At 43.6% G+C, this 27,063-nt stretch overlaps 2 long non-coding RNA genes across 2 annotated transcripts; one reads left to right on the forward strand and one right to left on the reverse strand.

Moving 5' to 3' along the window:
* The first annotated feature begins 11,204 nt into the window (after window positions 1–11,204).
* LOC130179083 (uncharacterized) lies at window positions 11,205–12,890 on the forward strand. The gene is made up of 3 exons (XR_008829232.1): window positions 11,205–11,572; window positions 12,185–12,290; window positions 12,762–12,890. It is a non-coding gene; the product is annotated as an uncharacterized LOC130179083 (long non-coding RNA).
* A 559-nt stretch (window positions 12,891–13,449) lies between these two features.
* Window positions 13,450–14,760, reverse strand: LOC130179081 (uncharacterized). Its single transcript, XR_008829231.1, has 3 exons — window positions 14,374–14,760; window positions 13,683–13,752; window positions 13,450–13,587 (listed from the first exon to the last, which is right to left on the reverse strand). It is a non-coding gene; the product is annotated as an uncharacterized LOC130179081 (long non-coding RNA).
* Between the last annotated feature and the right edge of the window lie 12,303 nt (window positions 14,761–27,063).

The raw sequence follows: 27,063 nt of genomic DNA on the forward strand, positions 1-27,063 counted from the left end.
TGTAGGAGGCTAACTGGGTGCCAATTATCAATAAGTAGCAGATCTTTCTTTGGTTTAGGAATAAGCGTTATTAGGCACTGTGTTAAAGTGGGAGGGAGAACACCTTTGTCTATACTCTTGCAAAATACCTCTAATAAAATGGGAACCAGGAGGATTTATAAAACTCTGATGTTATACCGTCCACTCCAGGAGATTTGTTGTTCTTTAAACTACTGATTGATTCCTCTACTTCCTTAAGGGAGATTGGACGATCACAGAGTTCTTGGTCAGCAGTACTGATTGGATTAGTATCAATTAATGGATCCAGAAATCCGACAGTGCTATCTTCACAATAATGGGAGTTATATAGATTTTTATAGAAGTTGGAACAGAAGTTTCCAATCTGGATTGCATCATCACATACTATGTTCTCTATTCTTAGTTGGTGAACAGTATTATTTTTTGCCTGGGATTTTTCTAAACTAAAGAAATATGCTGAGCTCTGTTCACTAGACCTCCGGCTACATGCCTGACCAGAATTGGCTCACCAGATCTCGAGTGCCTATGGAATAAAGTCTGCTGGCAACCCCTAACCCTAACCCTGCGAAAGATGTCAGAATGTGTTCAGTTTGACCCAAAAAAGCAGTTGTTTGTTTGTGCTCTCCTATCGCTCAGAGCAGTTTATTCTGCTTTAATCATCATGTTAAGCATGCTTTTTGTCAATTCAAACTCATTTTTCACATTAACTGATTTCTCTACAGAAAGCCTCAAGATGAGGTTTTGAAGATGAGAAGTTGCAATCATGACAAATATGAAGAAAAACTTGCTTATCTCTCATATTATGGTCACTTTGTTCATCTGCACGCTTTTAGTTCCAAAAGCAGTTCATTCTGAGCTACATATCGTATTAACCTGCTTCTTCATGCGGAGCCATTTATCACTTCAACAGCCTTTTCTATCAGAAAAGCCTCAGTAAGATGTTTCCCGTGTTGTCTAGTTGCAAATAGGATGAATATGAAGGAAAAATAACAATTCTCTGTCATATTATGGTCAGTTTGTGGTGAAAAGGTGTTCATCTGAGTGTTTCTAGTGACAAAAGCAGTTAATTCGCAGTTAGACAGAGCAGTGCTAGTCAGAGGCTAGAGATAGTTTAACAGGGGCTTCCTGTCTGTGCCTTGCCATTTTGTCAATGTGTTGACCTGGACCTTGTTGTAATACCATGTTTTTTAAAATTATTTATTAAATTGTTTATTTCACTAAATCTGTACTTTAAGTACTTTGAGTAAATTCATAATATATACCTTATTGTGAAGTAAGTGTGAGTCTTTATGGTATTATCGTTTCAGTTACATTTATATTGTTTATTGTTATAATAAGGTACCAATATACTGTGAAGATGAAGTTCTTCAACTCTGAGATACAGGTTACCTGCTAATGTTATGTTATGTTAGGGAATTGTTTACTTGTGCTTTACTAGTTTAGTTTATATTCAGCTAGAAGAATTTCCAGGTTAACAGTTTACAGACACATAGGCACTTGATAAAATGGATTGCTATTACACTCCTTAACCAGTAGGTGACTCTGTAAGACTGAATAGTAAAGACAGAAGCATGGGAAGGAGTCTGACACAGGTAGTGTGGTAGTGAGTTTTTTTCTTTTCAATGTGAGAACGATATCATACTTCTGCTCCTGACAGAAGACAGAAAACCATCAATCTTCAAATTAAAGAGGTCCCTGTCAGGTAACATAAATTAAGTCTTTGCACCTCATGCAGAATGTTTGTATGTTAACTGATACATGCCTGCATAGCTGACAGTAACCAGGAACACATATCTACATATTTATCCATCCATCTGGAGCCTAGCCTACCATGCTCGCTGGGTGAGAGGGAAGGGACACCCTGGTCAGGTCAGCAATCTATCTGTCTGTGGAACCTTTCAGAACCTATGTAAAACTGATAGTGGGTTGCGTTGTGAAAGCGTCTGTTTAATTGTGATTTGGACCCAGTGGAGATTGTTCAAGTTTCATATAATCTTTTTCTGATTTGACCCTGGTGCAAAGGTTATTCATTTTATTGTGTTATTGAGGTTATTGTGTTACATAGTGTTGGATTCTGTTTTATTTTGGTGTTTCCTGTTGACCCTGTTGCTGATCCCTCGAAGTTGATCGCCTAATTGACACACACTTATGATGACTAGTGGGCTGAGTCTATTTAGGCCGGCCCTTTGTTTCAGCTGCTGTAGCAGCACCTTTTTGGTGCAAGGTATCTGTTTTCTTTTCAGTTTCACCCATCTATTTTCAATAAACTTTAATGTAGTAAACTTCCTATAGGTGTTGTGTCCATTATTATGTTTAGTGTTTGAACCAGCCGTAACAATAGTATAGTTTTCATAAAGCAATTAAAGCTTGTTATTTCAATTTAAAAGTCTACTTTCAGTCTAATGAATAAAATAAACATCAAATATTAAACATCAAATATCTGGCAAAAGTGTCTTTATAATGGAACTTAGGCCTTGTCCTAATGATGCAAAACGTAATTTCTGAGGTCCACAAGATGTTGGACATTTTCATTTGAGATTCTGCTCCATGTAGACATGATTGCATCACACCATTTTGACTGTTGTTCAGTCTGAAGCTTTTCTGCTCACCACAGTTGTAAAGAGTAGTAATCCGAGTTTCTGTAGCCTTTCTTTCAGTTACAAAAGGTCTGCCCATTCTCCTCTGACCTCTGTCATCAACAAACTGGATGTTTTTGTTTTTCACACCATTCTGAGTAAAACCTCTGGAAAGCTATGCCTAAAAAAATCCCAGGAGATCAGCAGATTTCTCTCTCTCTCTCTCTCTCTCTCTGGTACTTTTCAACAAACTCCTCCAATCTTAAAAGTCTTAAATGATGGCACAACCTAAAAGACGAGTGGGTGTTAAAAGATCCTTGATCACATTTTTGACTTTCGCATGTCATTTTAATGGTCACCTGGCTTTGGGATATACTGACTTTCATCCAATTATTAAACACTTTACCATTTGCAATATTGTTACATTGGTTATAATGTAAATTTTGATTATTTGTAATATTGGTATACAGTATATGATGGACATCTGAAACATTACGTATCATTAATGACACTGAGTAAAATACCACAAAGTAAAGTGTTTAGTCTGTATGTTTCTCTTTTCAGTTTTGCAGTGTTGACCAAGTCAACAGCCAGGCATTTTGCAGGTTTAATTATCCTCAATCACATGTATCCTAAAGTTTTTCATGCTGTGACATTATTTCCATGAGTTTCTGAAATTCCAGCGTAAATACTGTGAAATGACTTTTTTGAAATCTTATTTTATCCTTTTGTTGTGCATTATTTTAAGTTCTGCTTTCAGTTTATCTCTTATATTCATTCACACTTAACAGACTCTTTACTGTGCAAGTGCATTTGAATTGATTTCAGGAGAAAGAGAAATATTAAGGAGAGGAGAGAGAGGGAGAGGGGGATGGGAGAATGTTGCCATGACAACTGCCATAATAATCATCCTAATGATTGATGTGCTGTGCTCCAATTCTTCCTGTTTGGACTCTCTCTGCTTTTTTCTTTTTCTCTCAGTCTATCTCTGTCTGTTTTAGACCATGTTTGTGCCATTAAAACAGGTGTTACTTATGGTGATGAACAAACAAGCAAACATAAACTCATAAATGGCCATTAAAATATTATAGTTTTAACAAATTACAGTATTTTTAAAGCAGTTGTGATGAAAAACCTAAAACTGAACATGAAGAGAAGAGCCTGTATTAATCCTTCTGTGTCATTGTATTAGACCATTCAGGCGTGTGTGTGTGTGTGTGTGTGTGTGTGTGTGTGTGTGTGTGTGTGTGTGTGTGTGTGTGTGGGTGGGTGTATGCAGTGTCATAATAGAGCACCCTGTTATATACTTGAAAAGAATTGCTCTATATATGTTACAATGAATTACTGTATGGGTCAGTCTGGGTTAGTATTAGCAGAGAGACACATGATTTAGGACAAACTGGAATAACATGCAACACAAAAAAATCATTGCGTGTCTGTAGCTGAATCTGTTTCCTGCATGTACTGGAACAGACTTGGGTTTTGGATATGAAGTCTTTGATACTGCATGACATCATTTTAATAAATTGGATTTTTAAGGTAACAGATCAGCTCCTTGACAGAAATATTATTTTATTATATTTGTTGTGTCCTTTTAACTTCCATTTAACATTTGGTTAAAAAAAAGGAAAAAGAAAAAAATAGGTTTTTGGTAATAATTCTTCGTGTTACAACTGAAATATGAAACATTGTAACTGAATATTCACGTCTTATTTATCTAATATCACAGAATAATTATTTTAGTATATTGTTGTCTTGTCCTCATGCGTGGTATATAGGATCTTTTAACCTTATACATTAAGTCACTGTTCTTTTCCACTGACCTTCCTGAGGGAAGCTAATTGACGTCTTTCTAATCTTAAAACATCAGCCTACTATTCTAGCATTCTTGACTGTGAGTTCAATCCTTCCACAATGAGCTTTTCAATTTTTCAAGCTCTGCTAAATCTAAAATTTCTTTTCTCTTATAATATATTATAAAATAATATAATATGGCGGGACTGTGTATAATCAGAGTAATTGAGTTGAAAACTGTTGTGGAACTGCTGTAAACATCATCATTGTGTTACATTTGCATTAAGCCTAGTGTCAGAAAAACACATAGAACCTTTTTGTTACTATTCTTTTTGAAAGAGCAATGCAACACCACTCGACCAGCCAACCAATGGTGTAATTTCATGACTCAGTCACATGGCATTCAGCTGATCAATGGCATAACTTCATCCCTCAACTCTCATCACTGACTCAGTTAGTCATACACGTTCGTGGTTATAGGGCTGGCCTTGCTGTTGCACCTAAAAAAAAAATAAAAAAAAGTCAATACAGCATAACCATAAATCTTGTCTTTTCAATTCCATGCATTCATTTTTTTTTTGTCACGTGGTGCCTAAATTACCACCAATCCAACTTGGCTGATGAGTTTAATCAGGCGTGTTAGGCTAGTAGTGGCTCATGTAGCCAGGAGCAGAGGTGAGTAGCAGGCTACAGAGGTCTGGTAAGCTCACTTCTTTCTTACTCCACACCACACCATCAAAGATTTTTCATACCGGAGCCATTTTGCAGAAAGTAGCCAAGCTCCAAAAAGCAGCTGGGGGCTGTGAGATGATGAATATGTTTTTCTGAATATCAGAAAAACACAAATATATCTCTGTATTGGTGTGCTAGTCAAGAGGGCACTTTTATTAAATCTATTAATTACAAAATTTATGTAAAAAGAATCTGAAGTCATCACTTTAGGCTCTGGAAAACAGTGTGGGGCATTTCTAAAGAAAAACTAATTAAATGTCAATTGAAAATAATCATTAAAAGAAAACCTCACACCAGAGTGTAAGGTAGGCTGGACCCAAATGCAGCCAACACAAGGGAATCGCGAAAAAATGTTTAATAAACAGAAGAACTTACAAGAACTGGTGAACCAACCGAACAGGAAGCAGAAGCACGATGTAACACTGAGGACTAAACAGAAAGCTGAAGCATGAAGAAACACAGGGGACTTCAAACAAGAACCAGAAGCACGAGGTAAGACAAGCAACTTGAACTGGTAACACAGGGGACAATAACAGACGAACTGACCCAGACAAAGGGGAGGACAGGGGCCGGTGGACACGAAGGAAAGTAACTGGGCAAGGGAAGGAGCCCGGGATCACAGGGGCAGAGCAGAAGAGCAGTAATTGATGCTCAGAGGCAAAACAGGGCAATTCGGGAGGACAGCCATGAGACCGTACAGTTGTGCTAGGCAGTTCAATGGGGTGACCCAGAGGTCAGGTAAATGGACAGAACAGTTCTGAAGGCCAGGGGCGAAGACCCGGTCTCTCCAGAGGACGATGGCGAAGACCGGGTCTCTCCTGAGGTTGAGCTGGAGTACAGCGGCAAAGACGGGGCCCCTCTGAAGGGCAACCAGGAGGTCGCCGTTGCAGGCGGAGCCCCTCTGGAGGGCGACCAGGAGTTCACTGGGTTGGTGTCTGGGGAACAGGAGCAGGAGGTGGCCGAACCCCCGACTGGGGAACAGGAGCAGGAGGCAGCCGAACCACCCACTGGGGAACAGAAGCTGGTGTGGACCGGACCGTCAACTGGAGATCAGGAGCTGGTGTCAGCTGGACCGCAGACTGGGCATCAGGAACTGGAGTCGGCCGGACTGCTGACTGGACATGAGTAGCAGGAGTTGTATCGACCGCTGACAGGATACGAGGAGCAGGAGACAGCCAGACTGTCGACTGGGAATCAGGAACAAGAGTTGGCCGGGCCGCCGACAGGAAATGAGGAGCAAGAGTCGGCCGGGCCGCCACAGCTGGGAATACAGAACAGGAGTCAGCCGCTCCGCCGAGAGGAAAAGAGGAGTAGGAGGGTGTGAGGGAGCTGGCAAGCATCCCCCCTCACTAAGGTGAAAAAACAATACAGATTGGCTAAAACAGGAAGTTTATTTTTTGTTGTGCTTTTATTTTGGGAACCCCTACTAACCACTCTCTCTGTTTGAGGTCTACTTCCGGGGGCCGTGTTTTCATGGAGTGCACACATGGGAATGCTGCCAGACTCAGCAGGTGTCAATTACCTCATCAGGCTGTACCAAGTCGGCAGGAAGGAGAGAGGGGAGTGGGTAGAGGGGTTTTACTTAAGTTTGGCTTTTGTTGGGTATTTCTTTAGTTTATTATGTATTCTATTTTGATCTGTTAGGCCAAAGGTTAGTTTATGTAATTATCAGTGTGGTTAAATTGTAAAGGTATTCGTATGTGTGGTGCTAGTGTCTAGGGTCCCTGCACTAGGTGATGTTTGGTAGAGGCTAGGGGTACTTATACCAGGTTGGAAAGCAGGGTAGGGTGTCAAAGAATGGGGGTCAGGTTGGACGTCACCGGCGCTGCTGCTATCCACTGTAACCTGCTACACCAGTCAGACTGCTTTGGTTGTCCAGCCATCCTGTGACCACTATGTAAGAACTGTTGGACTTTGTTTGTGTCATTTGCCTCAGCTCACCAGTAAACTAAGAGCTCTGCAACCAACTTTTGTGTGACTGATTCTGTCCTCTCTCATGCTTGCACTCCAATCCTGCTGGCCTTCATCCTGATTGTAAGGATTCACCATCATCCAAACCTTACAGAGGGATGTTGCCCAGAACCACCAACTCGGGAACAAGCGAGGAGTCGACCGGGAGACCCCCGACACTGGAACAGCTGATGCGTCAGCCAGGGTGGTTGGCAAAGGCTCGTGGTCACCGGAGAGCTGAGGCTCTGGATAGCTGGACCTGTGGCTCAGGCTGGAAGCTGGAGACCTGGGACAATGGTTTGTGCTGGTAGCTTGTGTCAGGGAGTTGAGGCAATCGGGAATAGGCATTTCTGTGACCTGTCTCTCTTTCCAGGGACTCCGACCCCTAGATACCTCCCAGTAAAGGCTAATCGGGTTCCCCAAAAAGGAGACGACTCAGGGTCCTCCAGATCCGAATCCTATAGCAGGTCGGCCAATGTGCTGAGAACCCTAGCGACTGACAGGGTGCTGCTGCCTTGGAGGATTGAGGCTTGGGCTGGTAGCTGGAAACCTGGGGCTGTTAGTGAGGAACCTGGGGCTGGGGCTGAGGCTGAGGCTGAGTTTCCCTGTGGTGACGGGAGCCACGATGTCCTCGTCTTCTGTGGCCACTATGAAACCCCGGAAAAATAGCCTGTTCCCTTGAAACAGGACTCGTCAGGGTCCTCCAGGTTAGACTCAGACAGCGGGTCAGCCAGTGTGCAAAGGGGCCTGATGACCGACGGGATTGCTGGCTGGGAGGATTGAGGCTGACCATGAGGCAACCTCAAAAAAGCCATGAAGCTGGCATAGGCTGCTGGGTCCATATTTTGGTCAGTTCATACTGTCATGGTTTAAGGTAGGCTGGACCCAAATGCAGCCAACACAAGGGAGACGATGAAAAAATGTTTAATAAACAGAAGAACTTACAAAAACTGGTGAATCAACCGAACAGGAAGCAGAAGCATGATATAACACTGGGGCTTAAACAGAAAGCCGAAGCACGAGGAAACACAGGAGACCTCAAACAGGAACCAGAAGCACGAGGTATGACAAGGAACTTTAATTGGTAACACAGGGAACAATAACAGATGAATTGACCCAGACAAAGGGGAGCACAGAGACTAAATAGACACAAGGGAGGCAAGGGTGATTGAACACAGGTGAAACACATTAGGGCGGGGCAGACAATCAACAAGGGGGGAAACAAGACAAAGGAAGGAAGTAAAAACAAGTGACACACAAGGGAACAAACTACAAAATAAAACGGGAAATGACCAAACTCAAGCATAAATTGTCCGTCATGACAACCATGACACAGAGGACATAACAAACCCCCCAATCAAAAAGTGACTGGTAGCAAAATTAAAAATAACAGCACTACACTACCCTTTATATCAGTGTGTGTTCTTGTTTTGATTATTTATTATAATATTATTTCTCTTACTACTAATCAGTTCAGTCCCGTGATTTTGAATGTGATCCAATTCATAGTTTATTATTCTCTTTCTAAGAGCTATCTCTGTCTGTGTGTGTGTGTGTATGTGTGTGTGTTTTTGTGTAGGCCAACTGTCACAGCGGAGTAGACCTCATCATCACATTGTTGTCTATGCAAACTGATGGGCTGCGAGCATCACTATCTCCTCTCTCTCTGTCCCACTCTCAAATTCTGCCTCTCTCTCAGTACAATTCAATTTAGTTCACTTGCTTTATTGCCAGATGAACAATATTGCAAAAGTGTCATGGATAATGCAATTCACTAATGAGATGAACAGAAAAAATATTATTCATTAAGCTAAATAAATAAATATATATATATATATATATATATATATATATGTGTGAACACGTATATATTAAGATAGCTCTTGCTCTCGCTCTTGCTCTCTCTCTCACTCACACACACACAAAAACACATGCACACACAGTTATGTATACAGACATTTGTGGGTTACAACCATTTAGACAAAAATGTGTAAATAGTTGTACTTTAAAATGCATAAGAATATTGTTCATAGAGAAAAGGGATGCACCTGTATTTAGAACAGCAAATATGAAGGCTGGTGTAACTATATGTTAAATCTGTATTGTTTGTTTGCAGTGTATCCTTTTTTTTATTTTTCATTCTCTCTTGCTCATTTAAATCTAATAAGTTAATTTAGTTTACTTCATTTACGACTTTCAAGAACAAGCTAATGTGTGGTACATAAAAATGCAGACTACAGAGTTCATACACACAAAATAGCATTTTCAAACACACACACATACACACACACAGGGTAACCCAGCCCATACATACTTAGTAAACATACATACAGTGTGTGATATGCCCATCCCCCACATGCGCACATGAATATATGCAACCCTCCCCTCTTTAAGAGGCATAATTCACTTCCACATCCTCCTCCCCCACAGTTCTTCTCTACAAAACTCCACACACAAACACACACACACACACACATACAAACACACACACACACACACACACACACACACACACACACACACACACACACACACACACACTCAAATACTTGTCTAGCACAGCAATCAACTCCTAGGTAAAAACAGATGGCCCTTTAGGTAATACAGCTTTCCAATTGAGAAACAAAGATGAAAATACAGAAACTGAAATATTATAAAATATTATAAAATATTAAAATATTTTCCCATGTTTACCTTGCATGACAAAAAGCTACAATTTCAGAAGTGCAGAAGTATAATTTACAGGACAATAGAAATCATGTGCTTGGATTATTCAAAGCCTGCACATGATTGTTGTTATGGAGCTGTTGGCTACAGTGTGTGTTTCAGTATTGATCGTTTGTAAGTATGCAGTACTGTAATTTAGTTATAAATATAATGTAATGTAAATGTAATATGATTGTTGTTACATTTGTATTCACAGCATCTTATGTCAGTATTTCTTGTGTTTAATGTCTAGTGCCACCAGAACAATCAATAGTGTGGTAGCATGGAAAAAGTCTCATTAAAGGTTTTAATCAGGGTGGAAGTCACAAAAGGAAAAACGATACATCATACAACAACAATACATGGTAAAGGCGGGCAGTGAATGAATGACTGCATGAATGCATGAATGAACTGTGACAGCATCATGTTCAAGTGGTTGTTGTCCCTCGCTCTCATTTTGAGCTTGAACTTGCAGTTTCTTTGAATCTGCCATTGCAAAAGCAGATTTATGTGGTATGGAGCCAAAATAGGACCTAGGAATTATTCTCTTGTAATTGAAAAACTCAAATTTGAAACTGAAAGTTCAAGTTTTGATCTTGAACTTTGAAAAATACAACAATGAATTCAAGTTATACATAAGTGTAGGATATGCTTTTTCAATTTAAATATAATTTTGATTCAATTCTGAAATTTCTTTTGAATAAATTATTTATTTTCATTTTTCACTTTCATATATATTTTGATATTTGAGGTCTTATTTTTTTCAGTTGCAGATTTAGTTTTTTCTGGCATCAACTTAGAGGGGCGTGGAATAATTAGTGAAAGCATAACAAACAGAGACTGAGGACCTTCCTCAATTATTTTGTCTTCAGGAAACGTAGGCACTGTAAGAAGTATGACCCCAACACATTCTATATTTTTTCATGTGATTGGCAGTGAAAAAAATGACAAAGCTGCATTTAGCGAGTTGTTTTAGACCGCACATCACAGAAAGAAATAAACTATGCCAGATTGGGCAGTTCAACAGCCACTTTTTATGAGTTGTCGTTTCTCACTTCCACATACCATGAACGCAGCGTAGTGTCCGCTTGTGATGGCGTCCTCTTCTGCAGGACAACCTTCTGGAGCCAGCAAGGTAAGAAATATTAGCTAATTTTGAATATCTGAATTTTTCTATAATTTAGAAACAAGTTTAAAGGGGACCTATTATGCAAAATGCACTTTTCCATGGTTTTCTATCGGTAGTATGTGTCCCTGGCGTGTCTACGGACCCCCCAAACATGAGAAAAGTCCATCCTCTCCGTCTTTTGCTTTCTCCACCTTTCAAGAAATGTGTGCTCAAACGAGCGGATTGGAGATTCGCCCCTGGTGACGTCAAGAAGGGCGATGCCCCTCCCCCCGGACGGGTGACGCTCCCCGAGCTAGGTGTGTGTTCCGCCCACTGAGTCCGTGTTACAGACGGTATCGTTACTTCCCTCGCGAACACCGGCTTTCGGTAGAACAATGTCGAAGGTACGAGCGAAACACAGTAGTTGCTTTGTTGTTGGCTGCACAAACCAACACAGAAGTCTTTTTTAACCCCTACGCCCGAGGATCTGAAGACCCAGTGGATTCATTTTATTTTTGATGGAAATGTTCCCGCTCCAACTCCGAAAGTGTTGTACGTGTGTGCTAACCGTTTCACCTAGGACTGCTTTCTCAACGAGGGCCAGTACAATGCAGGATTTCCTACAAGTCTGAAGATAAAGCCTGGATCAGTACCGACTGTGCGTGACCCAACTTTGAACTTCGGAGCTGTAAGTTTTACCATTTTATGTTGCTTTACTGTTTGTTCACGAGAGCCTGTTGCGTGTGTTGTTAGCATGGCAGCTAACGTGGCTAACGTTTAGTGTCGTCGACACGCAGCCGGGTATAGCTGGGTACAGATTGTATGTAATTCTTCTGCTTGGTATCGCCGTGTGACATTGATTAGAGCCACCCTGTTAAATGTATTATACTTTAAAGGCGTTTTAGCTGTAAAGTCAAGCCGGTAAAATTCGGACTAAATATCGGCTCTGTAGTGATTAGCGTAGGTGTCCGGGCTTGTTTATTAGTGCTGTGAAAGTTATTATTGAGAGTCATGCCTTATAACGGCCGTTTTAACGTTTATATCATGTTCACAGATACAGTGCCTGTAGGGAATATCTAGATAAGCGCAGAGCTAAGGGGATATGTCCGAGGGGATAGTCTATAATACACATTTTTGCATCTTGCACATATAGTGAGCTATTTGCAGCATTTACAAGCTATTGACAACCCAGTTTACACATAATTGAGAGCATCTGTTATCATTCTTGCACTGTTTGCAGCTGTTGCCATAACTACACATTTGAGGAGATGTTGGTGTAACCTCTGTTTCCTCTGTTCAGGCCATCTATACAGCTTCCTGCAACAGGGGATGTTGCATGCCAGACTGACCCACTGCAGGCACACAGTTATCCTTGAAGAGTCTTCAGCCTCACATCAGAAGTACAGGTCTGTAGCCATCTGAAGTGCATCTACTTTTGATAAACCTAACAGTCATTTATCAGTCTTGGAATAATGTGCAGGTAAATGAAGCTGTGGTTACTTAGAACTTGTGAGAGTGTGTAGGCTAAGGTTTCTGTCATCATCTGTCACCTGGCTGCCATGTACTACAATGAAAATGCTGACCGACCACAAGCCCAAACAAAAGTTCAAGGTCCAATTTCCAAAGGCCATGAAGGGAGAATGCAGAGCTACACCAGTTAAGACTGAGGCGACATTCTATAAGTGTTATATTATTTTATTTTTCAACCAAAAAATGTTTTGTACACATTGTATTAAATATTGCACATATAATGTTATGACAGTTCCATCAACAACAAAATACAGTAAAGATGAATTTTTGAAACAGACTCAGTCATTGTTTTGTAAAAAAAAAAAAGTGAAAAATGTAAACAAAATCTTTTGTGTTTTATCAAACAGGGAATGTGGTGGACCTCATATTTGAAAAAGTCTTTGTGACCTGGGACCATACACAGAAGCTGCTTTGGCCATCCCCATCCCAGAGGACCTCACTGCACAGTTCGAGCGGCCTGAGAAGGAGGAGGTCATATCCAGCTCTGTGTCCCGGTTCTATCATGGGCCAGTCTAAAACCCACATACAGGCCTGTGGCGTCAGGAAACACGGCATGGATGCGTAGGACCACGCAGGCTGGAATGACGATCCAGATTCTGCAACCAAGGAAGCCCCAGCTCACAAAGCTCCTATAGGCTAGATACCTGTACTGACTAAAACAACTGGACAGGGCATTTAGTCTTGCAAACATATATCTATGTTGTGTCTCACAATTTTTTTTTATGGATCCAGTGAATCCTACAGTTTTTTTATCATCACTGATTATAAGTGCCTCATTTGATGTAAATAAATGCTTGATTGTTACTAAAGAAATGACTCCTCTGAATTCATATATTATATGCATACAATCTGCTGATAGAAGAACTTTACAAATCAAAGAGCAGCTAAACTAATTTATTTGAGGGTGTGTTACTCTATTTGTGGTGTGTTATTACCATTGTAAAATTATGTGCACTGAAGTAAAACAAGACTGTCTAACATCTTTTATTTAGATTGAAACTATGTTTTTTACAAAGAATCAAAACGTACTGGTGTATTCCTCTCAACCGTAAAGGACCATAGTCAGTGCGGTACATGTTGCAGGCAGAACACATTGAGGCAGAGCGGCTCCAACCCAGGACGGTCTACCATACATGGTAAATCTTCCACGATCTCCCTTAGCCATCTGGTAACCTACAGTTAATTGCAAATGGTAAATTCTATGGTTGATTATAAATGTAATGTAATCAAAACAAATTAGTGATTAGTTTGTCCAGTGAGAATGCTACCTGTGGTATCTCCTAGCAGCAGATGTTCTCAGCTTCTGTGGGCATGGTTGCACAGTTTCCACAGGAGCACCTGTCCAAAATATAGAGAAAAATGGTAACATTCACCAAAATATAAAGCTTATGAAATTCAAACACTGACAGACAGTGGAGCTAAGGTGGGTAAGAAGTAAGCTTGGCTACATATCAAGTGCATATAACAGAGGTAATTTATAACATGTCACTTATTGCATATAATGTGGAGCTTGACAACAGTGTAGTGTAGAAAACTGCACAGTTCAGTCTTTGACTAAAGTTTACTGTTGCTGTCAGACATGTTTATGCTGATTTACAGCTTTCATTGTAATACACAAAATAAATTTACTACATAAAGGAAGATGTCATGATGAGCATCACTGCAAGTAAAAAATTATTTACTTTGTCAGCACAAATATCTGACTAGTACTGACATTGAACACCTGTAGCAGTCTACATACAACAAACATTTTCAGACTGTAAAAGTATATCTAAGGAGTCATGACAGATAACTACATTACACTATTCACAATAGTGCTTATTTACCAAAAGAGCTCCCAGTAATGACGAGACAGTAACAGTTAGCATTAGCTACCTAGCTACATGTTAGTAACTGTGTGCCAGCTCTCATCAACAAACTCAAAATGTAATGTCAAAATACACAAAATTGGTTACCAACCATTCAGAAACGTCCTGCTGCAGTTGTAGAGTTTGAACTTCTTCAGCAGCCTCTCCCTCTGGCTCAGATTCTGGATAAAAGTCGTGTGGTTGAACCAAATCTCTACCGACGGCAGGTTGCCGGTCACGGTCACCGTAAACATTGGAGCACGGTGCTAGAAGCCCGAACGGCATCCCCTTCCGGAGAGGGGCGTGGTCAGGCACAGCTCATTGCATTTAAAGCTACAGACACAGAAACAGCCTGTTCTGAACAGGGCTGAAAAAGAGGGGTTTACAGGCATGCTGAAATATAGGATCGGAGTGGATTTTTTAGCAAAAAGCTTCAAATACATGCTTTGGGGACCTCTGAGACTTATTCAAACTTGTTGAAAAGGAGCATAATATGTCCCCTTTAATTCAGCTTTGTTGATATTATTCCTTTCCTTCCTCAGAGCATACACAGAGATTTTTTAAATCAATATTCAAGGGAATATAAATTAAAATTAAAAAATTTGATTTGATTTTACATGTGATTTTGCTACACATTGTAATGTCTGAAATGTAATGTTATGTGAGCAACAACTCACAAAATCAGTAAAAAATAGTAATTACAATATTGGGTTGAAACAATCTCATGATTCTGCTGAAATTGAGGCCTTGTTCGTCATCGATTACATGTTTCTCTGAATAATGATACAAGCTTGGATATGAAGCTTTAGTGGAAACTGTCTCATACATCATACATAACAGTCTATATCTCATCTCTGCCTCAAGCCTCCTGTTTTAATCCAGTGGCTACCGGTTGTTAATACGTGGTGTCAAAAAGCTGGGGCCTCCCCTGCAGGGAGTAGCTGATGATGATGAGAGGAAGAGAGGAAAAAGCATGCTGACCAGGGGTCCATGGCAGCTGGCAACTCAGGGGAGAAAATGGAAGAGCTCATCTGGTCTCGAGCAGCAGCTGGAACAAGACCTGTCCTGTGAAGAACACTGACAGATGAATATACAGCACCACTTGCAAGAGATACAGCTCCAGGTGAGTGACAACCATCTCAGAGAGAACCAGAACTCGTCTTTAAAGAAGCACTTAAAACTCAAAGGTTTCGGCTATGGACACCCAGAGCTTCAAGTGTGGATCAGTGATACAACCGTTAGATGGCAGAAAGCAGCTCAGGTGTGTCCAGTCATCATGGCAGATAGAAGACCACACATGACACCTTTGAGGCATCAAAGGCCTTAGGAGAGGATAAGCTGTTCGCCTGCAGCCGGAGGCTGAGGAGACCAGAGGAGATGATAGTCAGCAGATTGAGAGGGGGGAGACATGGTTGAAGAAATTAAGTTAATGTGAAGGGATTGTAAAATGAGTAACCACCACCAGTTATATGCATGACTTACCCTGTGGGTCATGAGACCTGAGAGATATTTGAACAGATTTCCTGCATTGGAACACTTAACCTGAAGGAGACATGAGTACAAACCTGAGTATAAGTGATTGCTTTGACCACATTTTTAAAAGCACTTGTTTTGGTTATCAGGACTTAGACGCGGGAAAACTTTAAAATTTTCTCAGAGAGGAGATGATGCGCTAGAGCTTCATCTTGCTTTAGAAAATTTTAATCTTGGAGTGAAGGACTGAGTGAAGACATGTTGTGGAGCTCCTCCACTGAACTTTAACATAATTTTCATATACATCGCAACTTAATTTTCAAAGTAATTCACATTGCTCCTGTCACTGATTACCAACTTAGTTTTAAAGTCTGGGAAGTACAAGCTCAATGGGGGAAAATGCAAGTCAACAAAAGCGACTGACAACTCCCCGCCAGCAAGCCAAACAACAGGTAAAATGGTGGAGCTAAACATAGAGGTGAAAGCTCTACTGGCGGAGTGTATGGCTGAATTCCACGCAACTGCTCTATGCGCAAAGAAGTAGTTAAAGAACTTTACTCCATGGTGACATTACAAACAACAGTGGCTGACCATGCAAATAAAATCGCTGCCCTGGATATCTCACAAAATTTAGTTACAGACAGGCTGGTGGACCTGGAGATTCATTGCGCTGCTCTAGCCACAAACAATGCCAAGCTCAAGGCCACAGTGGTTGACCTGGAAAATCGCTCCCATCGACAAAACATATATGTGATTGGCATACCTGAGGACGAAGAGGGCTCCAATCCAACTGCCTTTATAGGTCCCTTCTGTCACGACTGAGCAAGAACGTGAATCCAAACGCACGACTCAAGACAAAAAGTACAAAAAAATAAACAATCTTTATTGAAAAAAGTACCAACACAAAATCACTCACTAAGGAGGCATAAAACTACTTGATAAAGTATCAACACAAAATCACTCACTACGGAGGCATAAAACTACTAACAAAAAATCACTCTTGATAGAGGAAAACAAGTTCGTGAAATAAATAACAAGGATAGCACTAGAGTTCCTAGGAACCTGACGTGGCTTGGATATCGTGAGAAATGGCTTGGCTGTCTGAAATAAGCAAGACGAACTAGCACAGGACAAAGGAAGACACAGACTCTAAATAGACACAAGGTAAGGGGACACAGGTGGAGACAATCAGGGAGGGGCAGGCAATCAGACACACGGGGGAAGGAGCAAGTTATCTGACACGAGAGGGAAGTAAGATTTCAAAATAAAACAGGAAGTCACGTGACAGCATAAAGACAGGACAACACAAAAGTAACTTAACATAAATTCTTGGACATGACAGTACCCCCCCCTCTAGGGACGGCTCCTGACGGACCAGACAGATGAGGATGACGAGCATAAAAGTCAGTGACGAGATCAGGATCCACAATGAAACTAGCCGGAACCCAGGACCGCTCCTCCGGACCGTAACCCTCCCAATCCACCAAGACCTGCCGGCCCCGGCCCCTGTTGCGCACAGCCAGAAGCGCCTTAACGGTGTAGACTGGACCACCTTCAACCATCCGGGGGGGGGGGGGGGGAGCAGAGACAGGGACCATGGGACTGTCTTTGACCGGTTTCACTCGGCTGACATGGAAGGTAGGATGGACTCGCAGGGACCGGGGCAGGCGCAGACGGACGGAGGAGGGACCGATGATCTTGGACACTGGGTAGGGGCCCACGAACCGAGGAGCCAGTTTTCTGGAGGCGACATGGAGGGGTAAGTTCTTTGTAGAAAGCCATACCTTCTGGCCAGGCACGTACTCCGGAGCGGGTCGGCGCTTCCGGTCCGCAGCCGTCTTCATGCGGTTCGCACTGCGCAGGAGGACCTTGCAGGCAGCTGCCCAGATGCGCCGGCAACGCCGGACCATGGCGTGAGCAGATGGGACCGTGACCTCTCTCTCCGTCTCAGAAAAGACAGGGGGCTGGTAGCCGAAGACACACTGAAATGGAGACATGCCCGTGGCCGAGGTGGGGAGCGAGTTGTGGGCATATTCCACCCACACCAAATGCTTGCTCCAGGAAGCCTGGTTTTGAGACACCAGGCACCGAAGGCAGGTCTCCAGCTCCTGATTGAGGCGTTCCGTCTGGTCGTTCGACTCCGGATGATACCCCGAGGTGAGGTTGACGGAGGCTCCGATCAGCTTGCAGAACTCCTTCCAGAATCTGGAGACGAACTGGGGCCCCCGATCTGAAACAATGTCTTTGGGAAAACCATGGATGCGAAATATCTGCATCATCATGATGTCTGCAGTCTCTTTAGCCTGCCTCTTTAGCCACACGGTGCAGTGGTAGGATGGGCTCAGGCTCCTTGGCAACAGGCACGGGGTCGAACAGACGGGACAAGGCGTCGGGCTTAGTGTTCTGGGAGCCCGGTCTGTAAGACAAAACAAAGTTAAAACGACTAAAAAACAAAGTCCACCTGGCTTGACGTGAGCTCAGTCTTTTTGCTGTGCGAATGTACTCAAGGTTCTTATGGTCCGTCCATACAATGAAAGGGTGCTGTGCACCTTCCAACCAATGTCTCCATTCTTCCAGAGCTATTTTAACCGCCAACAATTCTCGGTTCCCAACGTCATAATTCCTCTCAGCTGATGAAAGCTTCCGTGACAGGAAGGCGCAAGGGTGGAGCTTGTTGTCCTTCTCGGAGTGCTGGGAGAGAACTGCACCCACCCCGTTATTGGAGGCGTCCACCTCCACCACGAATTGACGGCTGGGGTCAGGAACAGTGAGGATGGGGGCGGTGGTGAACCTGACTTTGAGCTGCTGGAAGGCCTCTTCAGCTTGAGAGGACAACTGGAACGGGGTCTGTGGAGTCGTGAGAGCATGGAGAGGTGCAGCTATGGCGCTGAAGTTTCTGATAAACCGTCTGTAAAAGTTAGCAAATCCTAAGAATTGCTGAACCTTTTTACGGCTATCAGGTGTAGGCCATTGTGCCACAGCGCAAACTTTAGCCGGGTCCATTTGCATCTTCCCAGGGGCTATGATGAAGCCAAGGAAAGACACAGTGTCGGCATGAAACATACTTTTCTCTGCTTTAACATACAGTTGGTTCTCCAGCAACCGCTGGAGAACTTGACGTACATGATGCACATGAGAGTCTGAGTCTGGAGAATAGATTAGAATGTCATCCAAATACACATAGACAAAGTGATTCAAAAAGTCTCTAAGCACATCATTAATCATATTTTGAAAGACAGCAGGAGCGTTAGTTAACCCAAAAGGCATCACCAAATATTCATAATGGCCACTGGGTGTGTTGAAGCCTGTTTTCCATTCATCCCCCTCTCGGATGCGAATCAGGTGATAGGCGTTTCTTAAGTCCAGTTTGGTGAATATGTGGGCCTGTTGAAGCTGATCGAACGCTGATGACATGAGTGGCAGAGGGTACCGATTCTTGATGGTAATGTCATTGAGTGGGCTATAGTCAATACATGGTCAAAGAGAGCCATCTTTCTTCCCCACAAAGAAGAACCTCGCCCCAGCCGGGGAAGAAGAGGGGCGAATGAGACCCGCTTTTAAGGAGGACTCAATATAGTCCGTCATGGCCTTCCTTTCAGGACCAGAAATGGAGTACAATCTCCCCTTAGGAATGGGGGCCCCTGGAATTAAATCAATAGGACAGTCATATGGTCTGTGGGGGGGAAGAGAAGTAGCCTTACTCTTGTTAAAGACCTCACTCAAATCATGATAACAGTGCGGCACCTGAACCAGGTCGGGAGTGTCAGAGTAAGTGTCACAATTAACAGAAACAGTATTAAACAAAGTCTTCACACTTGGGTCATGACATGACTTTAAACAATTGTCCATACAACTCTCGCCCCAGTTAACAACTCTCCCGGTTCCCCAGTCAATATGTGGGTTATGTTCATTTAACCATGGATAGCCCAAAATGAGAGAGCGCTGGGTGGAATGATACAAATGAAAACACATAAGTTCATGATGCTTATCAATTATAACAGTCAATGGCTCAGTCACATGAGTGACACGAAATAGCGGGCTCCCATCTAGGGCACTGGCCTCTATAGGTCGGGATAATGGCTCAGTCTTCAATTTCAGTTTAGTGGCCAGATTCCAATCCATGAGGCTCTCGTCTGCCCCTGAATCAATAAGTGCCCCTAGACAAACTGTATTTTCATGGTGCTTTACCTTGACTTCTGTCGGAACTCGTGGGGAAGGATCAGCGGAAGAAAAACGGCTCGCCAGAACCCTCCCCTCTACTGGCGAGCCTGCCCTTTTGCCGGACAAGCAGCTAGAAGGTGGCCCTGCTGCCCGCAATAGAAGCATCTGCCCTCCTGCAGCCGACGACAGCGCTCCTCGGGGGACAATTTGGCTCGCCCCAACTGCATGGGCTCCTCTCCTTCCTCGAAGGAAGCTTGTCTCCGTGGAGGCGGTGATGGGAGACGCGAGGAACTCCGTCCGCTGGATGTAGGAGGTGCAGCAGGTCCCTGACGACGTCCAGCCTGTGACGTCATTCGGTTACGGCTCCGTTGACGGTCCTGTAATCGATTGTCCGTTCTGATGGCCAGAAAGATTAGTGCATCCAAATCCTTTGGCAGGTCAATGGGCACTAACAAGTCCTGAATCTGGTCAGAGTCCCTTTAAAAAAATATCCACCCGCTGCCAATGGCGAGGGTGCGAAAGCGGATGGCATAGTCACTCACAGAGTCCATACCTTGCTTGATGCAGCTCAACTCCCGTGCCTTTTCTCGGTCAGACGACAGGGGATCAAAGGCCCTCCTGAGAGCCTGCTTGAATTCCTCGAGGGATCCACAGATTGAAGAGTCCCGAGACCACTCAGCCGTGGCCCACGCTCTCGCCCTTCCGGTGAGATGTGAAATCATGAATGCCACTTTGGATCGCTCTGTAGGGAAGGCTGATGGCGAGTATTCATAATGCATTTCACAGTCTACCAGAAATGGTTGGCATCCTCCAGATTCACCGGAAAACTGTTCAGGAGGGGCGAGGCGGGAAGCTGAGGCATGAGATATCGAGCCCGGCGGGACTCCAGCAGCCACCGGTGGTGATGAGGCAGTTGTATCAGGAGAGGAAGAGTCCTTCGTGAGGTGAGTGAGGACCTGATGAACCTGTGCTGCCAGGAGGTTTACCTGGGTAACAATAGCCGTCTTGAAGTCCTCTTGGCCGCTTGTCAACTCCTTCATCCTGCTATGCAGAAAGGACATCTGGTCCTCCTGCTGATTCAGGCGAACATTTTGGGAGCGAATGGCTGCCGTTAACTCGTCTGAGTCGGCTGGATTCATGCTGGCTAGTTCGTAATGTCACGACTGAGCAAGAACGTGAATCCAAACGCACGACTCAAGACAAAAAGTACAAAAAAATAAACAATCTTTATTGAAAAAAGTACCAACACAAAATCACTCACTAAGGAGGCATAAAACTACTTGATAAAGTATCAACACAAAATCACTCACTACGGAGGCATAAAACTACTAACAAAAAATCACTCTTGATAGAGGAAAACAAGTTCGTGAAATAAATAACAAGGATAGCACTAGAGTTCCTAGGAACCTGACGTGGCTTGGATATCGTGAGAAATGGCTTGGCTGTCTGAAATAAGCAAGACGAACTAGCACAGGACAAAGAAAGACACAGACTCTAAATAGACACAAGGTAAGGGGACACAGGTGGAGACAATCAGGGAGGGGCAGGCAATCAGACACACGGGGGAAGGAGCAAGTTATCTGACACGAGAGGGAAGTAAGATTTCAAAATAAAACAGGAAGTCACGACAGCATAAAGACAGGACAACACAAAAGTAACTTAACATAAATTCTTGGACATGACACCTTCCTGAAGAAAATCTTGGGTGGGAAAATACTTCAAGCAGAATGACCAGCAGACCATCTGTAAAGTTGCCCAAGTTGTACATCAACAAATATGGCGTAGATATATCGATGTGGCAAGAATTCTGGGACCAGTTTCAGACTGCGAGAATGGTGAGTTAAGCAAAACTGAAAAGCTCACTTACCTGAAGTCATATTTGGTGGGTCCAGCAGCCAGAGCCATCGCCGGGTTAAAGATAACGGAGAGCAACTACGACGCTGCAATAGACATGCTCAAAGAGAGATTTGGAAGAAAGGACCTGATCGTGAGTTCACATATGTCTAAACTGTTAAACTTAACACCAGTTAAAAGATCTTCAGACATTATTGCTCTCAGAAGACTTTATGATGAGTGTGAGGTCCAGATCAGAAGCTTGGAAGCAATGGGAGCAGTGTCAGACACATATGGAGGATTGCTGTGCCCCATATTACTGCAAATGATCCCAGACGACCTTGCTCTTGCTTACACATGTGAAGTAGGCTCAAACCATGAACTGCAGGTTCCAGAGCTCGTTGCCTTTCTACAGCAAGAAGTTGAAAGCAGAGAGCCTGCCATGCACCTGACCAAAGCAGGAAGCCACAACAAGGAATCGCAGTCCCCTAACCAGCACAGACACAAACCTGAATCAGCAAGTGGAAAGTTCAGGAAGCCAAGTCTGCCGTCAGCAGTTCACAGTCCCCTCCAGGTTGTATATTCTGTGACAGCACAAGTCATAAATCTGAACTGTGTACAGACAACACACTTAACCTGCGAAAAGAAAAGCTGAAGAAAATGGGACGGTGTTTCATATGTTTAGGACAGCTACACATGGTTAAATTCTGCAAAACAAAGGGAGTGACATGCAGTGTATGTGGACGGAGACACCACCCCACGATGTGTGAAAAAGCTGAAACGAGTGAAACCCAGAAGAGCGCTCCGGAAACAACTGAGGCTGTCATTTCATCCGTGGCCCCTCACACAGTCAAGACAAGCACAGCAAAGCAGAACACAGTTCTCCTGCACACAGTAACAGCATTGGCAGAGGGAATACGAGGAAAGAAGAAGGTGCATTGTCTGATGGACGGAGGAAGTCAACGGAGCTTTATCCTGGAGAAGCAGGCAAGGGCATTAGGATTACCTGTTATGAGAAAAGAGACTTTAAAGCTGCACACCTTTGGCAGTGACACAAAACCCTTGAGATTGAGGCTGTGGAGACGCCGCAAGTCAGCTCTGCCATCATGCAGGTTCCAGGAGAGCAAATCCAGCAGCAGCTGGAAAGAAGAGGACTGACATCAGCAGATGTCTCAGGCAACACTGACCAGGAGCTGGAACTGGCCGTCTTGATAGGTGCTGATGTCTACTGGAAGATGGTTTCTGGTAGAGTTGAAAGACTGTCAGACACCTTAGTTGCCATAGAGACTATGTTTGGCTGGACTGTGCAGGGCCCAGTGTCCATGTTGAGCATGAGTGAAACTTCATGCATGAAGATCTGCACTGAGGAGACCATGCAGGTTTCAAAACAGCTGCGAGCATTCTGGGAAATAGAGTCTCTGGGCATCTCCTGCAAAGGTGAAGAACGAGCAGCAGACGCTGAGGCTCAAGAGCACTTCAACAGGTCAGTCAGCTGCAAAGAAGGGCGATATGAAGTTAAGTTGCCATGGCATCAGGACACAACAGAGCTTCCAGACAACCTGAGAATTGCCCAGAAAAGATTTGAAGGTCTGAAAAGAAAACTGAAAGCTGATGTGACACTGTTCAAGAGATACAACGATGTGATAGATGACTATCTTCAACAAGGAATATGTGAGGACGTCCCAGAGACCAAAGACACAGCTGGAGCAGAAAATATCTACGTCCAGTACTACTTGCCTCACCATGCTGTGATAAAGAAGGACAAAGCAAGGACCAAGCTGAGGGTCGTCTTCGACGCTTCTGCACATGAGGAAGGCTGTCCATCTCTTAATGACTGTCTGCTTCCCGGACCAAACCTGAACCCAGACCTCCTCACCGTCCTTGTCAGGTTCAGGTTGCACCCTATTGCATTCATGTCAGACATCACAAAGGCTTTCCTACAGATATCTGTCGCAGAAGAGGAGAGAGATGTGTTGAGGTTCCTGTGGCTCACTGGACGCCCTGATGACAAGAACACAAACTTGTGCGTGCTAAGAATGGCTCGTGTGGTGATTGGTGTGACTTCAAGTCCGTTTTTGCTGGCAGCCACAATCAGGAAGCACCTAGAAAAATACCAGGACATGTGGCAAAGAGGCAACAGCTGGGACGAGGCGCTGCCAGACGATCTCTCACAAAGCTGGCAGCAGTGGTGTATGGAGCTCCTTCAGCTCCATCAGATCGTCATTCCCAGGTGGTATGGAACTGTCATGCTGCAAAACAGTCAAGCTCAAGTTCTTCATGTCTTCAGTGATGCAAGTGAGAAAGCGTATGTGGCAGCGGCTTATCTCCAAGGACAGACAGCTGAGGGCGAGTCCATGACAAGACTGGTCATGTCCAAGTCCAGAGTCGCACCTATTAAGAAACTCACACTGCCACACCTTGAATTAATGGGGGCTCTGATTGCTGCGAGAATGGGAAACAATCTGCTTCAAGCACTGAACATGCAGCCGAACCAAATCCGAATGTGGACGGACTCCATGATTGTGATTCACTGGATTTCCAGTTCACCGCACAGATGGAAACAGTTTGTTGCCAACAGAGTGATGGAGATTCAGACCCTGACCCCACCGGAAACCTGGTCCCATTGCAGTGGGCAACTCAACCCAGCCGATCTCACTACAAGGGGCCAGACAGTCACCAGGCTGAAGGAAGAGGAGCTTGGTGGTCAGGGCCACAGTTTCTGACCTCAGCAGCGCAGCATGAGTCTCCTGATGAAAGGCTCTGTGAAGAGGAAGTAAAGACTGAGCTCAGACCAAGTCATGTCACAGTCCAGCTCAACAACATGGAGCAAACATCTACAGATCCACTGTTACAACTGCAAAACTACAGTAAGTTGAGAACAGTTTTCAGAGTCACAGCATGGATTCAAAGATTCACGCACAACTTACGCTCACGTGAAAAGAGACAAGGAGAGCTGACAACTGAGGAGTTGGCTGAAGCTGAAAGATACTGGATTTTGCAGGCACAAAATCAAGGTTTCCAGAGAGAGAAAGGTGAATTAAAGGCAGGAAAAGACATTCACAGAGGCTCGAGAATTAGAGATCTGAAGCCATTTCTGAATGAGCACGGTTTGATCTGCCTCGGAGGAAGACTACAGCACTCAGACATGAGCTTCGGTGAGCAGCATCCATACATCCTGCCTTCAGACCATAGACTCTCTGAAATGCTGATCAGCTGCTGTCATGAACAAGTGATGCATTCAGGTATGAGAGACACTTTAATGCAACTAAGAGACAAATATTGGCTTCCACAAGCCCGACAAATGACAAAGACAATCATTGCAGCCTGCACTACATGCAAAAGATTCAGAGTAAAGGCAATGCAGCAGACGACAGCACCCTTGCCCAGAGATCCCATAACAGAAGCACCTCCGTTTGAGACTGTTGGAGTGGACTTTGCAGGCCCTCTGTTTGTCAGGGCTAAAAAGGACAAAGTGGAAAGGGCATATATAGCACTGTTCACCTGTGCTGTGACAAGAGCAGTCCACCTGGAGCTGGTCTCCGACATGTCAACAGAAACATTCCTCCTGGCATTCAAAAGGTTCATATCCAGACGAGGCCTGTGTAGGACAGTGTATTCAGATAATGCACGCACCTTCAAACGAGCAGATCAAGACATCAGAGAGCTCTGGAAGAGCATCAAGGAGCCTGAGCTCTTAAGGTATTTCACAGAAAAGGGCATCAAATGGAAGTACATCGCAGAGCAAGCCGCCTGGTGGGGGGGCTTTTGGGAAAGACTGGTGAGATCAGTTTAAACATGTTTAAAGAAAGTGATGGGAAGAGCTTCACTGAGCTTCGAGGAAATGACGTCTCTACTGGCAGAAGCAGAAGCAACAATAAACTCACGACCACTTACCTTTGTTTACAACGAACCTGAAGAGCCTCAGCCCCTCACTCCAGCTCACTTTCTCATTGGAAAGCGACTCAGCTCCCTGCCATCCAAACCCTTTCATGCTGCCAGTCACACCCCCAGCTCCAGCAAAGAGGAGCTGACACGGAGATGGAAATACCGCCAGCGTCTTCAAAATGACTTCTGGACTCGATGGAAAAGGGAGTAATTACTGGAGCTGGGATCTGCCCACACCACGAAGAATTCACATTCTACCCCTCTCAAGGAGGGAGATCTGGTGCTCATCGGGGAGGAGAGGACACTGCGCCAGATTTGGAAGACTGGGATCGTCCAACAGCTCTTTCCAGGAAGAGATGGGCTTGTGAGATCATGTGCTGTACGCACATCAGACAGGACAATATTAACAAGACCAGCTCAACTGCTGTACCCCCTGGAGCTTTAATTCCAAGAACTGTCTTCATGGGGGGGGGATGTTGTATCCTTAATTCAGTTCATTATTATTATTCAGAAATCCAAGTTTATTATTATTATTGAGAAAGTGTTCTTTATTTACTCATTAATTATATTTCATGATTAATGTTCAAATGGTATTAAAAATACAGTTAAAAGTAAGATTACATATATACAGGATTCAGTCATATTATATGTGGTATGTTACAGTATGAGACCACAAGGTGGCGCTTCATTCGTTTACATGTCAGTTTACAACAGGTCATAGTAAAAACCCGGGTGTGGTTCAGTAAAAACGTTAATAACAGACCTTCCCGAGCATTTAGTAGCCGATGTGATGTATTGTAAATGCATGTTTTCGTCAGTAAAACCATGGAACGACATCGAGGAGTCCTGCTTCATTGTTTAATAGAAGTTACAGTTAGATTAGATTAGATTAGATTAGATTAACTTTATTTATCCCACAACTGGGAAATTCATTTACCACAGCAGAAAATAAACATCTATAGAATAAACATCTATGGAAATATACAACAAAAATATACCAAATATACACTAATAAATACAATATACACAATACACACGATATGTACATGAAAAAGTGCAAGTTTGCACATAGTCAGGAAGAGCAGGAGTTGTGGAGTCTGACAGCTGCTGGAGTGAAGGACGTTGTGATCTGAGCGTCCCAGCGGGGGGAGGGGGGATGAGGTGTAGGCATTTCTGATATTAGCATACAACAAGTCCAAAGTTTTATTGTCCCTGGTGTGACAATCCACATACTGGGTGAAGGTAGGAAGAGCAGAGGACAGTTAACAGTTAAGTTCCCACATAGAGTGCATCGTACACTCTTAGCTGCTACTTCCAGATGAAGGAGCTGATTCTCTGTGCAACCCGCAAACATGGACAGCTGTCCTACATAGGCAAAAGGACCTCAATACACAGCTTTACCACGCCAGCATGAAGTTTGCCCTGGTCCACCCTGCCAAGTTCTGAAATA

The sequence above is a fragment of the Seriola aureovittata genome, chromosome 12 (assembly GCF_021018895.1).
Source record: "Seriola aureovittata isolate HTS-2021-v1 ecotype China chromosome 12, ASM2101889v1, whole genome shotgun sequence".
NCBI classification, from domain to species: domain Eukaryota; kingdom Metazoa; phylum Chordata; class Actinopteri; order Carangiformes; family Carangidae; genus Seriola; species Seriola aureovittata.